General features: G+C 47.3%; 1 protein-coding gene and 41 non-coding genes across 43 annotated transcripts in view; 1 reads left to right on the top strand and 41 right to left on the bottom strand.

Annotated features, from left to right (window-relative positions):
* Nucleotides 1–20968, top strand: part of sema3h (sema domain, immunoglobulin domain (Ig), short basic domain, secreted, (semaphorin) 3H) — a 111434-nt gene that overhangs the window by 29037 nt on the left and 61429 nt on the right. The window lies entirely within an intron of this gene.
* Nucleotides 326–398, bottom strand: trnav-aac. The gene has a single exon. It is a non-coding gene; the product is annotated as a tRNA-Val (tRNA).
* Nucleotides 510–581, bottom strand: trnad-guc. Its single transcript has one exon. It is a non-coding gene; the product is annotated as a tRNA-Asp (tRNA).
* Nucleotides 657–728, bottom strand: trnam-cau. Its single transcript has one exon. It is a non-coding gene; the product is annotated as a tRNA-Met (tRNA).
* On the bottom strand, nucleotides 735–807 carry trnar-ccu. The gene has a single exon. It is a non-coding gene; the product is annotated as a tRNA-Arg (tRNA).
* trnav-aac lies at nucleotides 2204–2276 on the bottom strand. Its single transcript has one exon. It is a non-coding gene; the product is annotated as a tRNA-Val (tRNA).
* On the bottom strand, nucleotides 2531–2602 carry trnam-cau. The gene has a single exon. It is a non-coding gene; the product is annotated as a tRNA-Met (tRNA).
* Nucleotides 2609–2681, bottom strand: trnar-ccu. The gene has a single exon. It is a non-coding gene; the product is annotated as a tRNA-Arg (tRNA).
* Nucleotides 3266–3337, bottom strand: trnam-cau. Its single transcript has one exon. It is a non-coding gene; the product is annotated as a tRNA-Met (tRNA).
* trnav-cac lies at nucleotides 3413–3485 on the bottom strand. The gene has a single exon. It is a non-coding gene; the product is annotated as a tRNA-Val (tRNA).
* trnam-cau lies at nucleotides 3749–3820 on the bottom strand. Its single transcript has one exon. It is a non-coding gene; the product is annotated as a tRNA-Met (tRNA).
* trnar-ccu lies at nucleotides 4502–4574 on the bottom strand. Its single transcript has one exon. It is a non-coding gene; the product is annotated as a tRNA-Arg (tRNA).
* Nucleotides 5275–5345, bottom strand: trnav-aac. Its single transcript has one exon. It is a non-coding gene; the product is annotated as a tRNA-Val (tRNA).
* On the bottom strand, nucleotides 7507–7578 carry trnad-guc. The gene has a single exon. It is a non-coding gene; the product is annotated as a tRNA-Asp (tRNA).
* Nucleotides 7731–7803, bottom strand: trnar-ccu. Its single transcript has one exon. It is a non-coding gene; the product is annotated as a tRNA-Arg (tRNA).
* trnam-cau lies at nucleotides 8378–8449 on the bottom strand. Its single transcript has one exon. It is a non-coding gene; the product is annotated as a tRNA-Met (tRNA).
* On the bottom strand, nucleotides 8506–8578 carry trnav-aac. The gene has a single exon. It is a non-coding gene; the product is annotated as a tRNA-Val (tRNA).
* Nucleotides 8690–8761, bottom strand: trnad-guc. Its single transcript has one exon. It is a non-coding gene; the product is annotated as a tRNA-Asp (tRNA).
* On the bottom strand, nucleotides 9595–9667 carry trnar-ccu. Its single transcript has one exon. It is a non-coding gene; the product is annotated as a tRNA-Arg (tRNA).
* Nucleotides 10241–10312, bottom strand: trnam-cau. Its single transcript has one exon. It is a non-coding gene; the product is annotated as a tRNA-Met (tRNA).
* trnav-cac lies at nucleotides 10388–10460 on the bottom strand. The gene has a single exon. It is a non-coding gene; the product is annotated as a tRNA-Val (tRNA).
* Nucleotides 10732–10803, bottom strand: trnam-cau. Its single transcript has one exon. It is a non-coding gene; the product is annotated as a tRNA-Met (tRNA).
* trnav-aac lies at nucleotides 11082–11154 on the bottom strand. Its single transcript has one exon. It is a non-coding gene; the product is annotated as a tRNA-Val (tRNA).
* trnad-guc lies at nucleotides 11266–11337 on the bottom strand. The gene has a single exon. It is a non-coding gene; the product is annotated as a tRNA-Asp (tRNA).
* Nucleotides 11413–11484, bottom strand: trnam-cau. Its single transcript has one exon. It is a non-coding gene; the product is annotated as a tRNA-Met (tRNA).
* On the bottom strand, nucleotides 11491–11563 carry trnar-ccu. The gene has a single exon. It is a non-coding gene; the product is annotated as a tRNA-Arg (tRNA).
* Nucleotides 14482–14553, bottom strand: trnam-cau. The gene has a single exon. It is a non-coding gene; the product is annotated as a tRNA-Met (tRNA).
* On the bottom strand, nucleotides 14830–14898 carry trnav-aac. The gene has a single exon. It is a non-coding gene; the product is annotated as a tRNA-Leu (tRNA).
* Nucleotides 15231–15303, bottom strand: trnar-ccu. The gene has a single exon. It is a non-coding gene; the product is annotated as a tRNA-Arg (tRNA).
* On the bottom strand, nucleotides 16666–16736 carry trnav-aac. Its single transcript has one exon. It is a non-coding gene; the product is annotated as a tRNA-Val (tRNA).
* On the bottom strand, nucleotides 17004–17075 carry trnam-cau. The gene has a single exon. It is a non-coding gene; the product is annotated as a tRNA-Met (tRNA).
* trnav-cac lies at nucleotides 17371–17443 on the bottom strand. Its single transcript has one exon. It is a non-coding gene; the product is annotated as a tRNA-Val (tRNA).
* On the bottom strand, nucleotides 17715–17786 carry trnam-cau. Its single transcript has one exon. It is a non-coding gene; the product is annotated as a tRNA-Met (tRNA).
* On the bottom strand, nucleotides 18065–18137 carry trnav-aac. Its single transcript has one exon. It is a non-coding gene; the product is annotated as a tRNA-Val (tRNA).
* trnad-guc lies at nucleotides 18249–18320 on the bottom strand. The gene has a single exon. It is a non-coding gene; the product is annotated as a tRNA-Asp (tRNA).
* On the bottom strand, nucleotides 18474–18546 carry trnar-ccu. The gene has a single exon. It is a non-coding gene; the product is annotated as a tRNA-Arg (tRNA).
* On the bottom strand, nucleotides 19125–19196 carry trnam-cau. Its single transcript has one exon. It is a non-coding gene; the product is annotated as a tRNA-Met (tRNA).
* Nucleotides 19253–19325, bottom strand: trnav-aac. The gene has a single exon. It is a non-coding gene; the product is annotated as a tRNA-Val (tRNA).
* trnad-guc lies at nucleotides 19437–19508 on the bottom strand. Its single transcript has one exon. It is a non-coding gene; the product is annotated as a tRNA-Asp (tRNA).
* Nucleotides 19584–19655, bottom strand: trnam-cau. The gene has a single exon. It is a non-coding gene; the product is annotated as a tRNA-Met (tRNA).
* trnam-cau lies at nucleotides 20272–20343 on the bottom strand. The gene has a single exon. It is a non-coding gene; the product is annotated as a tRNA-Met (tRNA).
* trnar-ccu lies at nucleotides 20350–20422 on the bottom strand. Its single transcript has one exon. It is a non-coding gene; the product is annotated as a tRNA-Arg (tRNA).

The raw sequence follows: 20968 nt of genomic DNA, 5'->3' as shown, positions 1-20968 counted from the left end.
GACCTCTGGGTTATGGGCCCAGCACGCTTCCGCTGCGCCACTCTGCTGTTAATCACCCTGTATGGGAGTTGAACCCATAATCCCTGGTTTAGGAGTACAGGGCCTTATTTACCAAAGTCAGGAGGTGCTGTGTTAAACAGCTGTAGTCCCTCTTTGTGAAATATTTACTGACAATCACATCCTGGCTAAAATATTGTTAGGAGAGGATAGTTTCTATCTATCGACCTCTGGGTTATGGGCCCAGCACGCTTCCGCTGCGCCACTCTGCTTGTAACCATCCTGTTTGGGACTTGAACCCTCTGTTACGCTCCAGGAGAAAAACCTCTGTTTCCGCCCGGTCTCGAACCGGGGACCTTTCGCGTGTTAGGCGAACGTGATAACCACTACACTACGGAAACTGATTGTGGCATTTGACGACTGCCAGCGGAGCCACAACCTCTGAGCTCAACAATACCTGGTATTAGGTCATGACATTAGCTAATATTGATTAAATAGGTTAAAGACTTATTCTCCCCGTCGGGGAATCGAACCCCGGTCTTCCGCGTGACAGGCGGAGATACTGTCCACTATACTAACGAGGAGGGGTGAGAGGTACCATGTGACCACGCCTACGCAATCATAAAACTGCTTCAATCACATCCTGGCAAAAAAGTTGTTAGCAGAGGATAGTTTCGATCTATCGACCTCTGGGTTATGGGCCCAGCACGCTTCCGCTGCGCCACTCTGCTGTTAATCACCCCAGATGGGACTTGAACCCACAATCCCTGGCTTAGGAGGCCAGTGCCTTATCCATTAGGCCACTGGGGCCCATTTGGATGTGTTTTCCACCTGATTTCGCTCGAAAACATGGCGCTATAGAGTGACATGTGCATAGGCAACTTGGTTTGCTTGTGTTTCTTGTAGACATTTTGCCTCTCATCCAAAAGGCTTGTTCACTTCTACCTGGAAGCTTTCAGGTATTTAACCTCTTTAGGTCTTTGTGTTGACAGTCGTTGGGTTGAACAGATAGGTCGTTGAAACCTCCACCAGCTCGTGGGTCATTGGGGTCTCCCGAGTTGAGGTGTGAATGCTATTGTTACCTACTAGTCACAGACCCAACCTGATATTGTGTGAATCATTAGGGTCACAGGATTTGGGGTGTGGTTGGGTATTGACTTGTCTGGGAAAAGATTTAGGACTGAAGTGTAGGTGGCTGACCCACAGAGGTTAAATAACAGAAACCTCCCTTAATCAGTTAGAAAGAAAAGAACAGTTTTGGATTGAAATGAACAATTTTAGAAACACAAGCAGGACAGTGCCTATCTACCAACTGTATTAAACAGCTGTAGTCCCTCTTTGTGAAATATTTACTGACAATCACATCCTGGCAAAAAGTTGTTAGCAGAGGATAGTTTCGATCTATCGACCTCTGGGTTATGGGCCCAGCACGCTCCGCTGCGCCACTCTGCTGTTAACCACCTGATGGTACTTGAACGAGCTAATGGTGACGTCACTTGTCAAGCAAATAAACAAAGAATAAATGTTTCCGCCCAGTTTCGAACCGGACCTTTCCGTGTAGGCGACGTGATAACCACTACACTACGGAAACTGATTGTGGCATTTAACGACTGCCAGCGAGCCACAACCTCTGAGCTCAACAATACCTGGTATTAGGTCATGATTGGATGGTGTGACATTAGCTAATATTGATTAAATAGGTTAAAGACTTATTCTCCCGTCGGGAATAAGCCCGTCTTCCGGTGACAGGCGGAGATACTGTCCACTATAGTAATGAGGAGAGGTGAGAGGTACCATGTGACCACGCCTACGCAATCATAAAACTGCTTCAATCACATCCTGGCAAAAATTGTTAGCAGAGGATAGTTTCATCTATCGACCTCTGGGTTATGGGCCCAGCACGCTTCCGCTGCGCCACTCTGCTGTTAATCACCCTGTATGGGAGTTGAACCCATAATCCCTGGTTTAGGAGTACAGGGCCTTATTTACCAAAGTCAGGAGGTGCTGTGTTAAACAGCTGTAGTCCCTCTTTGTCTTGTGAAATATTTACTGACAATCACATCCTGGCTAAAATATTGTTAGCAGAGGATAGTTTCTATCTATCGACCTCTGGGTTATGGGCCCAACGCGCTTCCGCTGCGCCACTCTGCTTGTAACCATCCTGTTTGGGACTTGAACCCTCTGTTACGCTCCAGGAGAAAACCTCTGTTTCCGCCCGGTCTCGAACCGGGACCTTTCGCGTGTTAGGCGACATGTGATAACCACTACACTACGGAAACTGATTGTGGCATTTGACGACTGCCAGCGGAGCCACAACCTCTGAGCTCAACAATACCTGGTATTAGGTCATGACATTAGCTAATATTGATTAAATAGGTTAAAGACTTATTCTCCCGTCGGGAATCAGACCCCGGTCTTCCGCGTGACAGGCGGAGATACTGTCCACTATACTAACGGGAGGGGTGAGAGGTACCATGTGACCACGCCTACGCAATCATAAAACTGCTTCAATCACATCCTGGCAAAAAGTTGTTAGCAGAGGATAGTTTCGATCTATCGACCTCTGGGTTATGGGCCCAGCACGCTTCCGCTGCGCCACTCTGCTGTTAATCACCCCAGATGGGACTTGAACCCACAATCCCTGGCTTAGGAGGCCAGTGCCTTATCCATTAGGCCACTGGGGCCCATTTGGATGTGTTTTCCACCTGATTTCGCTCGAAAACATGGCGCTATAGAGTGACATGTGCATAGGCAACTTGGTTTGCTTGTGTTTCTTGTAGACATTTTGCCTCTCATCCAAAAGGCTTGTTCACTTCTACCTGGAAGCTTTCAGGTATTTAACCTCTTTAGGTCTTTGTGTTGACAGTCGTTGGGTTGAACAGATAGGTCGTTGAAACCTCCACGCTCGTGGGTCAGCTCGTGGGTCATTGGGGTCTCCCGAGTTGAGGTGTGAATGCTATTGTTACCTACTAGTCACAGACCCAACCTGATATTGTGTGAATCATTAGGGTCACAGGATTTGGGGTGTGGTTGGGTATTGACTTGTCTGGGAAAAGATTTAGGACTGAAGTGTAGGTGGCTGACCCACAGAGGTTAAATAACAGAAACCTCCCTTAATCAGTTAGAAAGAAAAGAACAGTTTTGGATTGGAAATGAACAATTTTAAGAAACACAAGCAGGACAGTGCCTATCTACCAACTGTATTAAACAGCTGTAGTCCCTCTTTGTGAAATATTTACTGACAATCACATCCTGGCAAAAAAGTTGTTAGCAGAGGATAGTTTCGATCTATCGACCTCTGGGTTATGGGCCCAGCACGCTTCCGCTGCGCCACTCTGCTGTTAACCACCCTGTATGGTACTTGAACGAGCTAATGGTGACGTCACTTGTCAAGCAAATGAAAACAAAGAATAAATGTTTCCGCCCGGTTTCGAACCGGGGACCTTTCGCGTGTGAGGCGAACGTGATAACCACTACACTACGGAAACTGATTGTGGCATTTAACGACTGCCAGCGAGCCACAACCTCTGAGCTCAACAATACCTGGTATTAGGTCATGATTGGATGGTGTGACATTAGCTAATATTGATTAAATAGGTTAAAGACTTATTCTCCCGTCGGGGTGAAGCCGGTCTTCCGCGTGACAGGCGGAGATACTGTCCACTATAGTAATGAGGAGAGGTGAGAGGTACCATGTGACCACGCCTACGCAATCATAAAACTGCTTCAATCACATCCTGGCAAAAATTGTTAGCAGAGGATAGTTTCGATCTATCGACCTCTGGGTTATGGGCCCAGCACGCTTCCGCTGCGCCACTCTGCTGTTAATCACCCTGTATGGGAGTTGAACCCATAATCCCTGGTTTAGGAGTACAGGGCCTTATTTACCAAAGTCAGGAGGTGCTGTGTTAAACAGCTGTAGTCCCTCTTTGTGAAATATTTACTGACAATCACATCCTGGCTAAAATATTGTTAGGAGAGGATAGTTTCTATCTATCGACCTCTGGGTTATGGGCCCAGCACGCTTCCGCTGCGCCACTCTGCTTGTAACCATCCTGTTTGGGACTTGAACCCTCTGTTACGCTCCAGGAGAAAAACCTCTGTTTCCGCCCGGTCTCGAACCGGGGACCTTTCAGCGTTGGCGAGCGTGATAACCACTACACTACGAAAACTGATTGTGGCATTTGACGACTGCCAGCGGAGCCACAACCTCAGAGCTCAACAATACCTGGTATTAGGTCATGACATTAGCTAATATTGATTAAATAGGTTAAAGACTTATTCTCCCCATCGGGGAATAAGCCAGGTCTTCCGCGTGACAGGCGGAGATAGTGTCCACTATACTAACGAGGAGGGGTGAGAGGTACCATGTGACCACGCCTACGCAATCATAAAACTGCTTCAATCACATTCTGGCAAAAGTTGTGAGCAGAGGATAGTTTCGATCTATCGACCTCTGGGTTACTGGCCCAGCAAGCTTCCGCTGCGCCATTCTGCTGTTAATCACCCCAGATGGGACTTGAACCCACAATCCCTGGCTTAGGAGGCCAGTGCCTTATCCATTAGGCCACTGGGGCCCATTTGGATGTGTTTTCCACCTGATTTCGCTCGAAAACATGGCGCTATAGAGTGACATGTGCATAGGCAACTTGGTTTGCTTGTGTTTCTTGTAGACATTTTGCCTCTCATCCAAAAGGCTTGTTCACTTCTACCTGGAAGCTTTCAGGTATTTAACCTCTTTAGGTCTTTGTGTTGACAGTCGTTGGGTTGAACAGATAGGTCGTTGAAACCTCCACCAGCTCGTGGGTCATTGGGGTCTCCCGAGTTGAGGTGTGAATGCTATTGTTACCTACTAGTCACAGACCCAACCTGATATTGTGTGAATCATTAGGGTCACAGGATTTGGGGTGTGGTTGGGTATTGACTTGTCTGGGAAAAGATTTAGGACTGAAGTGTAGGTGGCTGACCCACAGAGGTTAAATAACAGAAACCTCCCTTAATCAGTTAGAAAGAAAAGAACAGTTTTGGATTGGAAATGAACAATTTTAAGAAACACAAGCAGGACAGTGCCTATCTACCAACTGTATTAAACAGCTGTAGTCCTCTTGTGAAATATTTACTGACAATCACATCCTGGCTAAAATATTGTTAGCAGAGGATAGTTTCGATCTATCGACCTCTGGGTTATGGGCCCAGCACGCTCCGCTGCGCCACTCTGCTTGTAACCATCCTGTTTGGGACTTGAACTCTCTGTTCGCGCTCCAGGAGAAAAACCTCTGTTTCCGCCCGGTCTCGAACCGGGGCCTTCGCGTGTTAGGCGAACGTGATAACCACTACACTACGGAAACTGATTGTGGCATTTGACGACTGCCAGCGGAGCCACAACCTCTGAGCTCAACAATACCTGGTATTAGGTCATGACATTAGCTAATATTGATTAAATAGGTTAAAGACTTATTCTCCCCGTCGGGAATCGAACCCGGTCTTCCGCGTGACAGGCGGAGATACTGTCCACTATACTAACGAGGAGGGGTGAGAGGTACCATGTGACCACGCCTACGCAATCATAAAACTGCTTCAATCACATCCTGAAAAATTGTTAGCAGAGGATAGTTTCGATCTATCGACCTCTGGGTTATGGGCCCAGCACGCCTTCGCTGCGCCACTCTGCTGTTAATCACCCTGTATGGGAGTTGAACCCATAATCCCTGGTTTAGGAGTACAGGGCCGTATTTACCAAAGTCAGGAGGTGCTGTGTTAAACAGCTGTAGTCCTCTTGTGAAATATTTACTGACAATCACATCCTGGCTAAAATATTGTTAGGAGAGGATAGTTTCTATCTATCGACCTCTGGGTTATGGGCCCAGCACGCTTCCGCTGCGCCACTCTGCTTGTAACCATCCTGTTTGGGACTTGAACTCTGTTACGCTCCAGGAGAAAACCTCTGTTTCGCCCGGTCTCGAACCGGGACCTTTCGCGTGTTAGTAACAGCCACTACACTACGGAAACTGATTGTGGCATTTGACGACTGCCAGCGGAGCCACAACCTCTGAGCTCAACAATACCTGGTATTAGGTCATGATTGGATGGTGTGACATTAGCTAATATTGATTAAATAGGTTAAAGACTTATTCTCCCCGTCGGGGAATTGAAGCCGGTCTTCCGCGTGACAGGCGGAGATACTGTCCACTATAGTAATGAGGAGAGGTGAGAGGTACCATGTGACCACGCCTACGCAATCATAAAACTGCTTCAATCACATCCTGGCAAAAAGTTGTTAGCAGAGGATAGTTTCGATCTATCGACCTCTGGGTTATGGGCCCAGCACGCTTCCGCTGCCCACTCTGCTGTTAATCACCCTGTATGGGAGTTGAACCCATAATCCATGGTTTAGGAGTACAGGGCCTTATTTACCAAAGTCAGGAGGTGCTGTGTTAAACAGCTGTAGTCCCTCTTTGTGAAATATTTACTGACAATCACATCCTGGCTAAAATATTGTTAGGAGAGGATAGTTTCTATCTATCGACCTCTGGGTTATGGGCCCAGCACGCTTCCGCTGCGCCACTCTGCTGTTAACCACCCTGTATGGGACTTGAACGAGCTAATGGTGACGTCACTTGTCAAGCAAATGAAAACAAAGAATAAATGTTTCCGCCCGGTTTCGAACCGGGACCTTTCCGTGTGGCGAACGTGATAACCACTACACTACGGAAACTGATTGTGGCATTTAACGACTGCCAGCGAGCCACAACCTCTGAGCTCAACAATACCTGGTATTAGGTCATGATTGGATGGTGTGACATTAGCTAATATTGATGAAATAGGTTAAAGACTTATTCTCCCCGTCGGGGAATTGAAGCCCGGTCTTCCGCGTGACAGGCGGAGATACTGTCCACTATAGTAATGAGGAGAGGTGAGAGGTACCATGTGACCACGCCTACGCAATCATAAAACTGCTTCAATCACATCCTGGCAAAAAAATTGTTAGCAGAGGATAGTTTCGATCTATCGACCTCTGGGTTATGGAGCCCTTCCGCTCCGCCACTCTGCTGTTAATCACCCTGTATGGGAGTTGAACCCATAATCCCTGGTTTAGGAGTACAGGGCCTTATTTACCAAAGTCAGGAGGTGCTGTGTTAAACAGCTGTAGTCCCTCTTTGTGAAATATTTACTGACAATCACATCCTGGCTAAAATATTGTTAGGAGAGGATAGTTTCTATCTATCGACCTCTGGGTTATGGGCCCAGCACGCTTCCGCTGCGCCACTCTGCTTGTAACCATCCTGTTTGGGACTTGAACCCTCTGTTACGCTCCAGGAGAAAAACCTCTGTTTCCGCCCGGTCTCGAACCGGGGACCTTTCGCGTGCGCGACGTGATAACCACTACACTACGGAAACAGATTGTGGCATTTGACGACTGCCAGCGGAGCCACAACCTCAGAGCTCAACAATACCTGGTATTAGGTCATGACATTAGCTAATATTGATTAAATAGGTTAAAGACTTATTCTCCCCGTCGGGGAATCGAACCCCGGTCTTCCGCGTGACAGGCGGAGATAGTGTCCACTATACTAACGAGGAGGGTGAGAGGTACCATGTGACCACGCCTACGCAATCATAAAACTGCTTCAATCACATTCTGGCAAAAAAGTTGTTAGCAGAGGATAGTTTCGATCTATCGACCTCTGGGTTACTGGCCCAGCAAGCTTCCGCTGCGCCATTCTGCTGTTAATCACCCCAGATGGGACTTGAACCCACAATCCCTGGCTTAGGAGGCCAGTGCCTTATCCATTAGGCCACTGGGGCCCATTTGGATGTGTTTTCCACCTGATTTCGCTCGAAAACATGGCGCTATAGAGTGACATGTGCATAGGCAACTTGGTTTGCTTGTGTTTCTTGTAGACATTTTGCCTCTCATCCAAAAGGCTTGTTCACTTCTACCTGGAAGCTTTCAGGTATTTAACCTCTTTAGGTCTTTGTGTTGACAGTCGTTGGGTTGAACAGATAGGTCGTTGAAACCTCCACCAGCTCGTGGGTCATTGGGGTCTCCCGAGTTGAGGTGTGAATGCTATTGTTACCTACTAGTCACAGACCCAACCTGATATTGTGTGAATCATTAGGGTCACAGGATTTGGGGTGTGGTTGGGTATTGACTTGTCTGGGAAAAGATTTAGGACTGAAGTGTAGGTGGCTGACCCACAGAGGTTAAATAACAGAAACCTCCCTTAATCAGTTAGAAAGAAAAGAACAGTTTTGGATTGGAAATGAACAATTTTAAGAAACACAAGCAGGACAGTGCCTATCTACCAACTGTATTAAACAGCTGTAGTCCCTCTTTGTGAAATATTTACTGACAATCACATCCTGGCAAAAACATTGTTAGCAGAGGATAGTTTCGATCTATCGACCTCTGGGTTATGGGCCCAGCACGCTTCCGCTGCGCCACTCTGCTTGTAACCATCCTGTTTGGGACTTGAACCCTCTGTTACGCTCCAGGAGAAAAACCTCTGTTTCCGCCCGGTCTCGAACCGGGGACCTTTCGCGTGTTAGGCGAACGTGATAACCACTACACTACGGAAACTGATTGTGGCATTTGACGACTGCCAGCGGAGCCACAACCTCAGAGCTCAACAATACCTGGTATTAGGTCATGACATTAGCTAATATTGATTAAATAGGTTAAAGACTTATTCTCCCCGTCGGGGAATCGAACCCCGGTCTTCCGCGTGACAGGCGGAGATACTGTCCACTATACTAACGAGGAGGTGAGAGGTACCATGTGACCACGCCTACGCAATCATAAAACTGCTTCAATCACATCCTGGCAAAAAATTGTTAGCAGAGGATAGTTTCGATCTATCGACCTCTGGGTTATGGGCCCAGCACGCTTCGCTGCGCCACTCTGCTGTTAATCACCCTGTATGGGAGTTGAACCCATAATCCCTGGTTTAGGAGTACAGGGCCGTATTTACCAAAGTCAGGAGGTGCTGTGTTAAACAGCTGTAGTCCTCTTTGTGAAATATTTACTGACAATCACATCCTGGCTAAAATATTATGAGCAGAGGATAGTTTCTATCTATCGACCTCTGGGTTATGGGCCCAGCACGCCTTCGCTGCGCCACTCTGCTTGTAACCATCCTGTTTGGGACTTGAACTCTCTGTTACGCTCCAGGAGAAAAACCTCTGTTTCGCCCGGTCTCGAACCGGGACCTTTCCGTGTTAGGCGAACGTGATAACCACTACACTACGGAAACTGATTGTGGCATTTGACGACTGCCAGCGGAGCCACAACCTCTGAGCTCAACAATACCTGGTATTAGGTCATGATTGGATGGTGTGACATTAGCTAATATTGATTAAATAGGTTAAAGACTTATTCTCCCCGTCGGAGTGAAGCCCGTCTTCCGCGTGACAGGCGGAGATACTGTCCACTATGGTAATGAGGAGAGGTGAGAGGTACCATGTGACCACGCCTACGCAATCATAAAACTGCTTCAATCACATCCTGGCAAAAAGTTGTTAGCAGAGGATAGTTTTGATCTATCGACCTCTGGGTTATGGGCCCAGCACGCTTCCCTGCGCCACTCTGCTGTTAATCACCCCAGATGGGACTTGAACCCACAATCCCTGGCTTAGGAGGCCAGTGCCTTATCCATTAGGCCACTGGGGCCCATTTGGATGTGTTTTCCACCTGATTTTGCTCAAAACATGGCGCTATAGAGTGACATGTGCATAGGCAACTTGGTTTGCTTGTGTTTCTTGTAGACATTTTGCCTCTCATCCATAAGGCTTGTTCACTTCTACCTGGAAGCTTTCAGGTATTTAACCTCTTTAGGTCTTTGTGTTGACAGTCGTTGGGTTGAACAGATAGGTCGTTGAAACCTCCACCAGCTCGTGGGTCATTGGGGTCTCCCGAGTTGAGGTGTGAATGCTATTGTTACCTACTAGTCACAGACCCAACCTGATATTGTGTGAATCATTAGGGTCACAGGATTTGGGGTGTGGTTGGGTATTGACTTGTCTGGGAAAAGATTTAGGACTGAAGTGTAGGTGGCTGACCCACAGAGGTTAAATAACAGAAACCTCCCTTAATCAGTTAGAAAGAAAAGAACAGTTTTGGATTGGAAATGAACAATTTTAAGAAACACAAGCAGGACAGTGCCTATCTACCAACTGTATTAAACAGCTGTAGTCCCTCTTTGTGAAATATTTACTGACAATCACATCCTGGCAAAAACATTGTTAGCAGAGGATAGTTTCGATCTATCGACCTCTGGGTTATGGGCCCAGCACGCTTCCGCTGCGCCACTCTGCTGTTAACCACCCTGTATGGTACTTGAACGAGCTAATGGTGACGTCACTTGTCAAGCAAATGAAAACAAAGAATAAATGTTTCCGCCCGGTTTCGAACCGGGGACCTTTCGCGTGTGAGGCGAACGTGATAACCACTACACTACGGAAACTGATTGTGGCATTTGACGACTGCCAGCGGAGCCACAACCTCTGAGCTCAACAATACCTGGTATTAGGTCATGATTGGATGGTGTGACATTAGCTAATATTGATGAAATAGGTTAAAGACTTATTCTCCCCGTCGGGGAATTGAAGCCCGGTCTTCCGCGTGACAGGCGGAGATACTGTCCACTATAGTAATGAGGAGAGGTGAGAGGTACCATGTGACCACGCCTACGCAATCATAAAACTGCTTCAATCACATCCTGGCAAAAACATTGTTAGCAGAGGATAGTTTCGATCTATCGACCTCTGGGTTATGGGCCCAGCACGCTTCCGCTGCGCCACTCTGCTGTTAATCACCCTGTATGGGAGTTGAACCCATAATCCCTGGTTTAGGAGTACAGGGCCTTATTTACCAAAGTCAGGAGGTGCTGTGTTAAACAGCTGTAGTCCCTCTTTGTGAAATATTTACTGACAATCACATCCTGGCTAAAATATTGTTAGGAGAGGATAGTTTCTATCTATCGACCTCTGGGTTATGGGCCCAGCACGCTTCCGCTGCGCCACTCTGCTTGTAACCATCCTGTTTGGGACTTGAACCCTCTGTTACGCTCCAGGAGAAAAACCTCTGTTTCCGCCCGGTCTCGAACCGGGGACCTTTCGCGTGTTAGGCGAACGTGATAACCACTACACTACGGAAACTGATTGTGGCATTTGACGACTGCCAGCGGAGCCACAACCTCTGAGCTCAACAATACCTGGTATTAGGTCATGACATTAGCTAATATTGATTAAATAGGTTAAAGACTTATTCTCCCCGTCGGGGAATCGAACCCCGGTCTTCCGCGTGACAGGCGGAGATACTGTCCACTATACTAACGAGGAGGGGTGAGAGGTACCATGTGACCACGCCTACGCAATCATAAAACTGCTTCAATCACATCCTGGCAAAAAAGTTGTTAGCAGAGGATAGTTTCGATCTATCGACCTCTGGGTTATGGGCCCAGCACGCTTCCGCTGCGCCACTCTGCTGTTAATCACCCCAGATGGGACTTGAACCCACAATCCCTGGCTTAGGAGGCCAGTGCCTTATCCATTAGGCCACTGGGGCCCATTTGGATGTGTTTTCCACCTGATTTCGCTCGAAAACATGGCGCTATAGAGTGACATGTGCATAGGCAACTTGGTTTGCTTGTGTTTCTTGTAGACATTTTGCCTCTCATCCAAAAGGCTTGTTCACTTCTACCTGGAAGCTTTCAGGTATTTAACCTCTTTAGGTCTTTGTGTTGACAGTCGTTGGGTTGAACAGATAGGTCGTTGAAACCTCCACCAGCTCGTGGGTCATTGGGGTCTCCCGAGTTGAGGTGTGAATGCTATTGTTACCTACTAGTCACAGACCCAACCTGATATTGTGTGAATCATTAGGGTCACAGGATTTGGGGTGTGGTTGGGTATTGACTTGTCTGGGAAAAGATTTAGGACTGAAGTGTAGGTGGCTGACCCACAGAGGTTAAATAACAGAAACCTCCCTTAATCAGTTAGAAAGAAAAGAACAGTTTTGGATTGGAAATGAACAATTTTAAGAAACACAAGCAGGACAGTGCCTATCTACCAACTGTATTAAACAGCTGTAGTCCCTCTTTGTGAAATATTTACTGACAATCACATCCTGGCAAAAACATTGTTAGCAGAGGATAGTTTCGATCTATCGACCTCTGGGTTATGCTGTGCACTTCCGCTGCGCCACTCTGCTGTTAACCACCCTGTATGGTACTTGAGCAGGCTAATGGTGGCGTCGCTTGTGACAGCAAATGAAAACAAAGAATAAATGTTTCCGCCCAGTTTGGACCGGGACCTTTCCGTGTGAGGCGAACGTGATAACCACTACACTCTGGAAACTGATTGTGGCATTTAACGACTGCCAGCGGAGCCACAACCTCTGAGCTCAACAATACCTGGTATTAGGTCATGATTGGATGGTGTGACATTAGCTAATATTGATTAAATAGGTTAAAGACTTATTCTCCCGTGGGAGGGTGAAGCCCGGTCTTCCGCGTGACAGGCGGAGATACTGTCCACTATAGTAATGAGGAGAGGTGAGAGGTACCATGTGACCACGCCTACGCAATCATAAAACTGCTTCAATCACATCCTGGCAAAAATTTGTTAGCAGAGGATAGTTTCGATCTATCGACCTCTGGGTTATGGGCCCAGCACGCTTCCTTTGCGCCACTCTGCTGTTAATCACCCTGTATGGGAGTTGAACCCATAATCCCTGGTTTAGGAGTACAGGGCCTTATTTACCAAAGTCAGGAGGTGCTGTGTTAAACAGCTGTAGTCCCTCTTTTGAAAAATTTACTGACAATCACATCCTGGCTAAAATATTGTTAGGAGAGGATAGTTTCTATCTATCGACCTCTGGGTTATGGGCCCAGCACGCTTCCGCTGCGCCACTCTGCTTGTAACCATCCTGTTTGGGACTTGAACCCTCTGTTACGCTCCAGGAGAAAAACCTCTGTTTCCGCCCGGTCTCGAACCGGACCTTTGTGACGTGGTGAGCGTGTGTACTACACTACGGAAACTGATTGTGGCATTTGACGACTGCCAGCGGAGCCACAACCTCTGAGCTCAACAATACCTGGTATTAGGTCATGACATTAGCTAATATTGATTAAATAGGTTAAAGACTTATTCTCCCGTCGGGGAATCAGACCCCGGTCTTCCGCGTGACAGGCGGAGATACTGTCCACTATACTAACGAGGAGGGGTGAGGGGTACCATGTGACCACGCCTACGCAATCATAAACTGCTTCAATCACATCCTGGCAAAAAGTTGTTAGCAGAGGATAGTTTCGATCTATCGACCTCTGGGTTATGGGCCCAGCACGCCTTCCCCTGCGCCACTCTGCTGTTAATCACCCCAGATGGGACTTGAACCCACAATCCCTGGCTTGGAGGCCAGTGCCTTATCCATTAGGCCACTGGGGCCCATTTGGATGTGTTTTCCACCTGATTTTGCTCGAAACATGGCGCTATAGAGTGACATGTGCATGGGCAACGTTTGCTTGTGTTTCTTGTAGACATTTTGCCTCTCATCCAAAAGGCTTGTTCACTTCTACCTGGAAGCTTTCAGGTATTTAACCTCTTAGGTCTTTGTGTTGACAGTCGTTGGGTTGAACAGATAGGTCGTTGAAACCTCCACCAGCTCGTGGGTCATTGGGGTCTCGAGTTGAGGTGTGAATGCTATTGTTACCTACTAGTCACAGACCCAACCTGATATTGTGTGAATCATTAGGGTCACAGGATTTGGGGTGTGGTTGGGTATTGACTTGTCTGGGAAAGATTTAGGACTGAAGTGTAGGTGGCTGACCACAGAGGTTAAATAACAGAAACCTCCCTTAATCAGTTAGAAAGAAAGAACAGTTTTGGATTGAAATGAACAATTTTAAGAAACACAAGCAGGACAGTGCCTATCTACCAACTGTATTAAACAGCTGTAGTCCCTCTTTGTGAAATATTTACTGACAATCACATCCTGGCAAAAGTTGTTAGCAGAGGATAGTTTCGATCTATCGACCTCTGGGTTATGGGCCCAGCACTTCCGCTGCGCCACTCTGCTGTTAACCACCCTGTATGGTACTTGAACGAGCTAATGGTAGCGTCACTTGTCAAGCAAATGAAAACAAAGAATAAATGTTTCCGTGATTTGAACCGGGACCTTTCCGTGTGAGGCGACGTGATAACCACTACACTACGGAAACTGATTGTGGCATTTAACGACTGCCAGCGGAGCCACAACCTCTGAGCTCAACAATACCTGGTATTAGGTCATGATTGGATGGTGTGACATTAGCTAATATTGATTAAATAGGTTAAAGACTTATTCTCCCGTCGGGGATTGAAGCCCAGTCTTCCGCGTGACAGGCGGAGATACTGTCCACTATAGTAATGAGGAGAGGTGGGAGGTACCATGTGACCACGCCTACGCAATCATAAAACTGCTTCAATCACATCCTGGCAAAAAATTGTTAGCAGAGGATAGTTTCGATCTATCGACCTCTGGGTTATGGGCCCAGCACGCTTCCGCTGCGCCACTCTGCTGTTAATCACCCTGTATGGGAGTTGAACCCATAATCCCTGGTTTAGGAGTACAGGGCCTTATTTACCAAAGTCAGGAGGTGCTGTGTTAAACAGCTGTAGTCCTCTTTGTGAAAAATTTACTGACAATCACATCCTGGCTAAAATATTGTTAGCAGAGGATAGTTTCTATCTATCGACCTCTGGGTTATGGGCCAGCACGCTTCCGCTGCGCCACTCTGCTTGTAACCATCCTGTTTGGGACTTGAACCCTCTGTTACGCTCCAGGAGAAAAACCTCTGTTTCCGCCCGGTCTCGAACCGGGACCTTTCGTGTTGGCGAACGTGATAACCACTACACTACGGAAACTGATTGTGGCATTTGACGACTGCCAGCGGAGCCACAACCTCAGAGCTCAACAATACCTGGTATTAGGTCATGACATTAGCTAATATTGATTAAATAGGTTAAAGACTTATTCTCCCCATCGGGAAGCCAGACCCGGTCTTCAGCGTGACAGGCGGAGATAGTGTCCACTATACTAACGAGGAGGGTGAGAGGTACCATGTGACCACGCCTACGCAATCATAAAACTGCTTCAATCACATTCTGGCAAAAAGTTGTGAGCAGAGGATAGTTTGATCTATCGACCTCTGGGTTACTGGCCCAGCAAGCTTCCGCTGCGCCATTCTGCTGTTAATCACCCCAGATGGGACTTGAACCCACAATCCCTGGCTTAGGAGGCCAGTGCCTTATCCATTAGGCCACTGGGGCCCATTTGGATGTGTTTTCCACCTGATTTCGCTCGAAAACATGGCGCTATAGAGTGACATGTGCATAGGCAACTTGGTTTGCTTGTGTTTCTTGTAGACATTTTGCCTCTCATCCAAAAGGCATGTTCACTTCTACCTGGAAGCTTTCAGGTATTTAACCTCTTTAGGTCTTTGTGTTGACAGTCGTTGGGTTGAACAGATAGGTCGTGAAACCTCCACCAGCTCGTGGGTCATTGGGGTCTCCCGAGTTGAGGTGTGAATGCTATTGTTACCTACTAGTCACAGACCCAACCTGATATTGTGTGAATCATTAGGGTCACAGGATTTGGGGTGTGGTTGGGTATTGACTTGTCTGGGAAAAGATTTAGGACTGAAGTGTAGGTGGCTGACCCACAGAGGTTAAATAACAGAAACCTCCCTTAATCAGTTAGAAAGAAAAGAACAGTTTTGGATTGGAAATGAACAATTTTAAGAAACACAAGCAGGACAGTGCCTATCAACCAACTGTATTAAACAGCTGTAGTCCCTCTTTGTGAAATATTTACTGACAATCACATCCTGGCAAAAACATTGTTAGCAGAGGATAGTTTCGATCTATCGACCTCTGGGTTATGGGCCCGCATGCTTCATCACTCTGCTTGTAACCATCCTGTTTGGGACTTGAACTCTCTGTTACGCTCCAGGAGAAAAACCTCTGTTTCGCCCGGTCTCGAACCGGGACTTTCGCGTGTTAGTGAACGTGATAACCACTACACTACGGAAACTGATTGTGGCATTTGACGACTGCCAGCGGAGCCACAACCTCAGAGCTCAACAATACCTGGTATTAGGTCATGACATTAGCTAATATTGATTAAATAGGTTAAAGACTTATTCTCCATGAAATCGACCCCGGTCTTCCGCGTGACAGGTGGAGATACTGTCCACTATACTAACGAGGAGGGGTGAGAGGTACCATGTGACCACGCCTCACGCAATCATAAAACTGCTTCAATCACATCCTGGCAAAAAAATTGTTAGCAGAGGATAGTTTCGATCTATCGACCTCTGGGTTATGGGCCCAGCACGCTTCGCTGCGCCACTCTGCTGTTAATCACCCTGTATGGGAGTTGAACCCATAATCCTGGTTTAGGAGTACAGGGCCGTATTTACCAAAGTCAGGAGGTGCTGTGTTAAACAGCTGTAGTCCTCTTTGGAAATATTTACTGACAATCACATCCTGGCTAAAATATTGTTAGCAGAGGATAGTTTCTATCTATCGACCTCTGGGTTATGGGCCCAGCACGCTTCCGCTGCGCCACTCTGCTTGTAACCATCCTGTTTGGGACTTGAACTCTCTGTTACGCTCCAGGAGAAAAACCTCTGTTTCCGCCCGGTCTCGAACCGGGGCCTTCGCGTGTTAGTCGAGCGTGATAACCACTACACTACGGAAACTGATTGTGGCATTTGACGCTGCCAGCGAGCCACAACCTCTGAGCTCAACAATACCTGGTATTAGGTCATGATTGGATGGTGTGACATTAGCTAATATTGATTAAATAGGTTAAAGACTTATTCTCCCTTCGGGGGATTGAAGCCCAGTCTTCCGCGTGACAGGCGGAGATACTGTCCACTATAGTAATGAGGAGAGGTGAGAGGTACCATGTGACCACGCCTACGCAATCATAAAACTGCTTCAATCACATCCTGGCAAAAAGTTGTTAGCAGAGGATAGTTTCGATCTATCGACCTCTGGGTTATGGGCCCAGCACGCTTCCGCTGCGCCACTCTGCTGTTAATCACCCTGTATGGGAGTTGAACCCATAATCCCTGGTTTAAGAGTACAGGGCCTTATTTACCAAAGTCAGGAGGTGCTGTGTTAAACAGCTGTAGTCCCTCTTGTGAAATATTTACTGACAATCACATCCTGGCTAAAATATTGTTAGCAGAGGATAGTTTCTATCTATCGACCTCTGGGTTATGGGCCCAGCACGCTTCCGCTGCGCCTCTGTGTGTTAACCACCCTGTATGGTACTTGGCCGAGCTAATGGTGGCGTCACTTGTCAAGCAAATGAAAACAAAGAATAAATGTTTCCGCCCGGTTTCGAACCGGGGACCTTTCGCGTGTGAGGCGAACGTGATAACCACTACACTACGGAAACTGATTGTGGCATTTGACGACTGCCAGCGGAGCCACAACCTCTGAGCTCAACAATACCTGGTATTAGGTCATGATTGGATGGTGTGACATTAGCTAATATTGATGAAATAGGTTAAAGACTTATTCTCCCCGTCGGGGAATTGAAGCCCGGTCTTCCGCGTGACAGGCGGAGATACTGTCCACTATAGTAATGAGGAGAGGTGAGAGGTACCATGTGACCACGCCTACGCAATCATAAAACTGCTTCAATCACATCCTGGCAAAAAAATTGTTAGCAGAGGATAGTTTCGATCTATCGACCTCTGGGTTATGGGCCCAGCACGCTTCCGCTGCGCCACTCTGCTGTTAATCACCCTGTATGGGAGTTGAACCCATAATCCCTGGTTTAGGAGTACAGGGCCTTATTTACCAAAGTCAGGAGGTGCTGTGTTAAACAGCTGTAGTCCCTCTTTGTGAAATATTTACTGACAATCACATCCTGGCTAAAATATTGTTAGCAGAGGATAGTTTCTATCTATCGACCTCTGGGTTATGGGCCCAGCACGCTTCCGCTGCGCCACTCTGCTTGTAACCATCCTGTTTGGGACTTGAACCCTCTGTTACGCTCCAGGAGAAAAACCTCTGTTTCCGCCCGGTCTCGAACCGGGGACCTTTCGCGTGTTAGGCGAACGTGATAACCACTACACTACGGAAACTGATTGTGGCATTTGACGACTGCCAGCGGAGCCACAACCTCAGAGCTCAACAATACCTGGTATTAGGTCATGACATTAGCTAATATTGATTAAATAGGTTAAAGACTTATTCTCCCCGTCGGGGAATCGAACCCCGGTCTTCCGCGTGACAGGCGGAGATACTGTCCACTATACTAACGAGGAGGGGTGAGAGGTACCATGTGACCACGCCTACGCAATCATAAAACTGCTTCAATCACATTCTGGCAAAAAAGTTGTTAGCAGAGGATAGTTTCGATCTATCGACCTCTGGGTTACTGGCCCAGCAAGCTTCCGCTGCGCCATTCTGCTGTTAATCACCCCAGATGGGACTTGAACCCACAATCCCTGGCTTAGGAGGCCAGTGCCTTATCCATTAGGCCACTGGGGCCCATTTGGATGTGTTTTCCACCTGATTTCGCTCGAAAACATGGCGCTATAGAGTGACATGTGCATAGGCAACTTGGTTTGCTTGTGTTTCTTGTAGACATTTTGCCTCTCATCCAAAAGGCTTGTTCACTTCTACCTGGAAGCTTTCAGGTATTTAACCTCTTTAGGTCTTTGTGTTGACAGTCGTTGGGTTGAACAGATAGGTCGTTGAAACCTCCACCAGCTCGTGGGTCATTGGGGTCTCCGGGTTGAGGTGTGAATGCTATTGTTACCTACTAGTCACAGACCCAACCTGATATTGTGTGAATCATTAGGGTCACAGGATTTGGGGTGTGGTTGGGTATTGACTTGTCTGGGAAAAGATTTAGGACTGAAGTGTAGGTGGCTGACCCACAGAGGTTAGATTAACAAACAGAAACCTCCCTTAATCAGTTAGAAAGAAAAGAACAGTTTTGGATTGGAAATGAACAATTTTAAGAAACACAAGCAGGACAGTGCCTATCTACCAACTGTATTAAACAGCTGTAGTCCCTCTTTGTGAAATATTTACTGACAATCACATCCTGGCAAAAACATTGTTAGCAGAGGATAGTTTCGATCTATCGACCTCTGGGTTATGGGCCCAGCACGCTTCCGCTGCGCCACTCTGCTTGTAACCATCCTGTTTGGGACTTGAACCCTCTGTTACGCTCCAGGAGAAAAACCTCTGTTTCCGCCCGGTCTCGAACCGGGGACCTTTCGCGTGTTAGGCGAACGTGATAACCACTACACTACGGAAACTGATTGTGGCATTTGACGACTGCCAGCGGAGCCACAACCTCTGAGCTCAACAATACCTGGTATTAGGTCATGACATTAGCTAATATTGATTAAATAGGTTAAAGACTTATTCTCCCCGTCGGGGAATCGAACCCCGGTCTTCCGCGTGACAGGCGGAGATACTGTCCACTATACTAACGAGGAGGGGTGAGAGGTACCATGTGACCACGCCTACGCAATCATAAAACTGCTTCAATCACATCCTGGCAAAAAAGTTGTTAGCAGAGGATAGTTTCGATCTATCGACCTCTGGGTTATGGGCCCAGCACGCTTCCGCTGCGCCACTCTGCTGTTAATCACCCTGTATGGGAGTTGAACCCATAATCCCTGGTTTAGGAGTACAGGGCCGTATTTACCAAAGTCAGGAGGTGCTGTGTTAACAGCTGTAGTCCTCTTTGTGAAATATTTACTGACAATCACATCCTGGCTAAAATATTGTTAGGAGAGGATAGTTTCTATCTATCGACCTCTGGGTTATGGGCCCAGCACGCTTCCGCTGCGCCACTCTGCTTGTAACCATCCTGTTTGGGACTTGAACCCTCTGTTACGCTCCAGGAGAAAAACCTCTGTTTCCGCCCGGTCTCGAACCGGGACCCTTTGCGTGTTAGGACGCGTGATAACCACTACACTACGGAAACTGATTGTGGCATTTGACGACTGCCAGCGGAGCCACAACCTCAGAGCTCAACAATACCTGGTATTAGGTCATGATTGGATGGTGGACATTAGCTAATATTGATTAAATAGGTTAAAGACTTATTCTCCCCGTCGGGAATTGAAGCCAGGTCTTCCGCGTGACAGGCGGAGATACTGTCCACTATGGTAATGAGGAGAGGTGAGAGGTACCATGTGACCACGCCTACGCAATCATAAAACTGCTTCAATCACATCCTGGCAAAAAAGTTGTTAGCAGAGGATAGTTTCGATCTATCGACCTCTGGGTTATGGGCCCAGCACGCTTCCGCTGCGCCACTCTGCTGTTAATCACCCCAGATGGGACTTGAACCCACAATCCCTGGCTTAGGAGGCCAGTGCCTTATCCATTAGGCCACTGGGGCCCATTTGGATGTGTTTTCCACCTGATTTCGCTCGAAAACATGGCGCTATAGAGTGACATGTGCATAGGCAACTTGGTTTGCTTGTGTTTCTTGTAGACATTTTGCCTCTCATCCAAAAGGCTTGTTCACTTCTACCTGGAAGCTTTCAGGTATTTAACCTCTTTAGGTCTTTGTGTTGACAGTCGTTGGGTTGAACAGATAGGTCGTTGAAACCTCCACCAGCTCGTGGGTCATTGGGGTCTCCGGGTTGAGGTTGAATGCTATTGTTACCTACTAGTCACAGACCCAACCTGATATTGTGTGAATCATTAGGGTCACAGGATTTGGGGTGTGGTTGGGTATTGACTTGTCTGGGAAAAGATTTAGGACTGAAGTGTAGGTGGCTGACCCACAGAGGTTAAATAACAGAAACCTCCCTTAATCAGTTAGAAAGAAAAGAACAGTTTTGGATTGGAAATGAACAATTTTAAGAAACACAAGCAGGACAGTGCCTATCTACCAACTGTATTAAACAGCTGTAGTCCTCTTTGTGAAATATTTACTGAC

The sequence above is a fragment of the Hippoglossus stenolepis genome, chromosome 6, assembly GCF_022539355.2.
Source record: "Hippoglossus stenolepis isolate QCI-W04-F060 chromosome 6, HSTE1.2, whole genome shotgun sequence".
Lineage (NCBI taxonomy): Eukaryota > Metazoa > Chordata > Actinopteri > Pleuronectiformes > Pleuronectidae > Hippoglossus > Hippoglossus stenolepis.
Note: the sequence above shows the minus strand (reverse complement) of the source record. Positions and strands in the feature narration are given on the sequence as shown.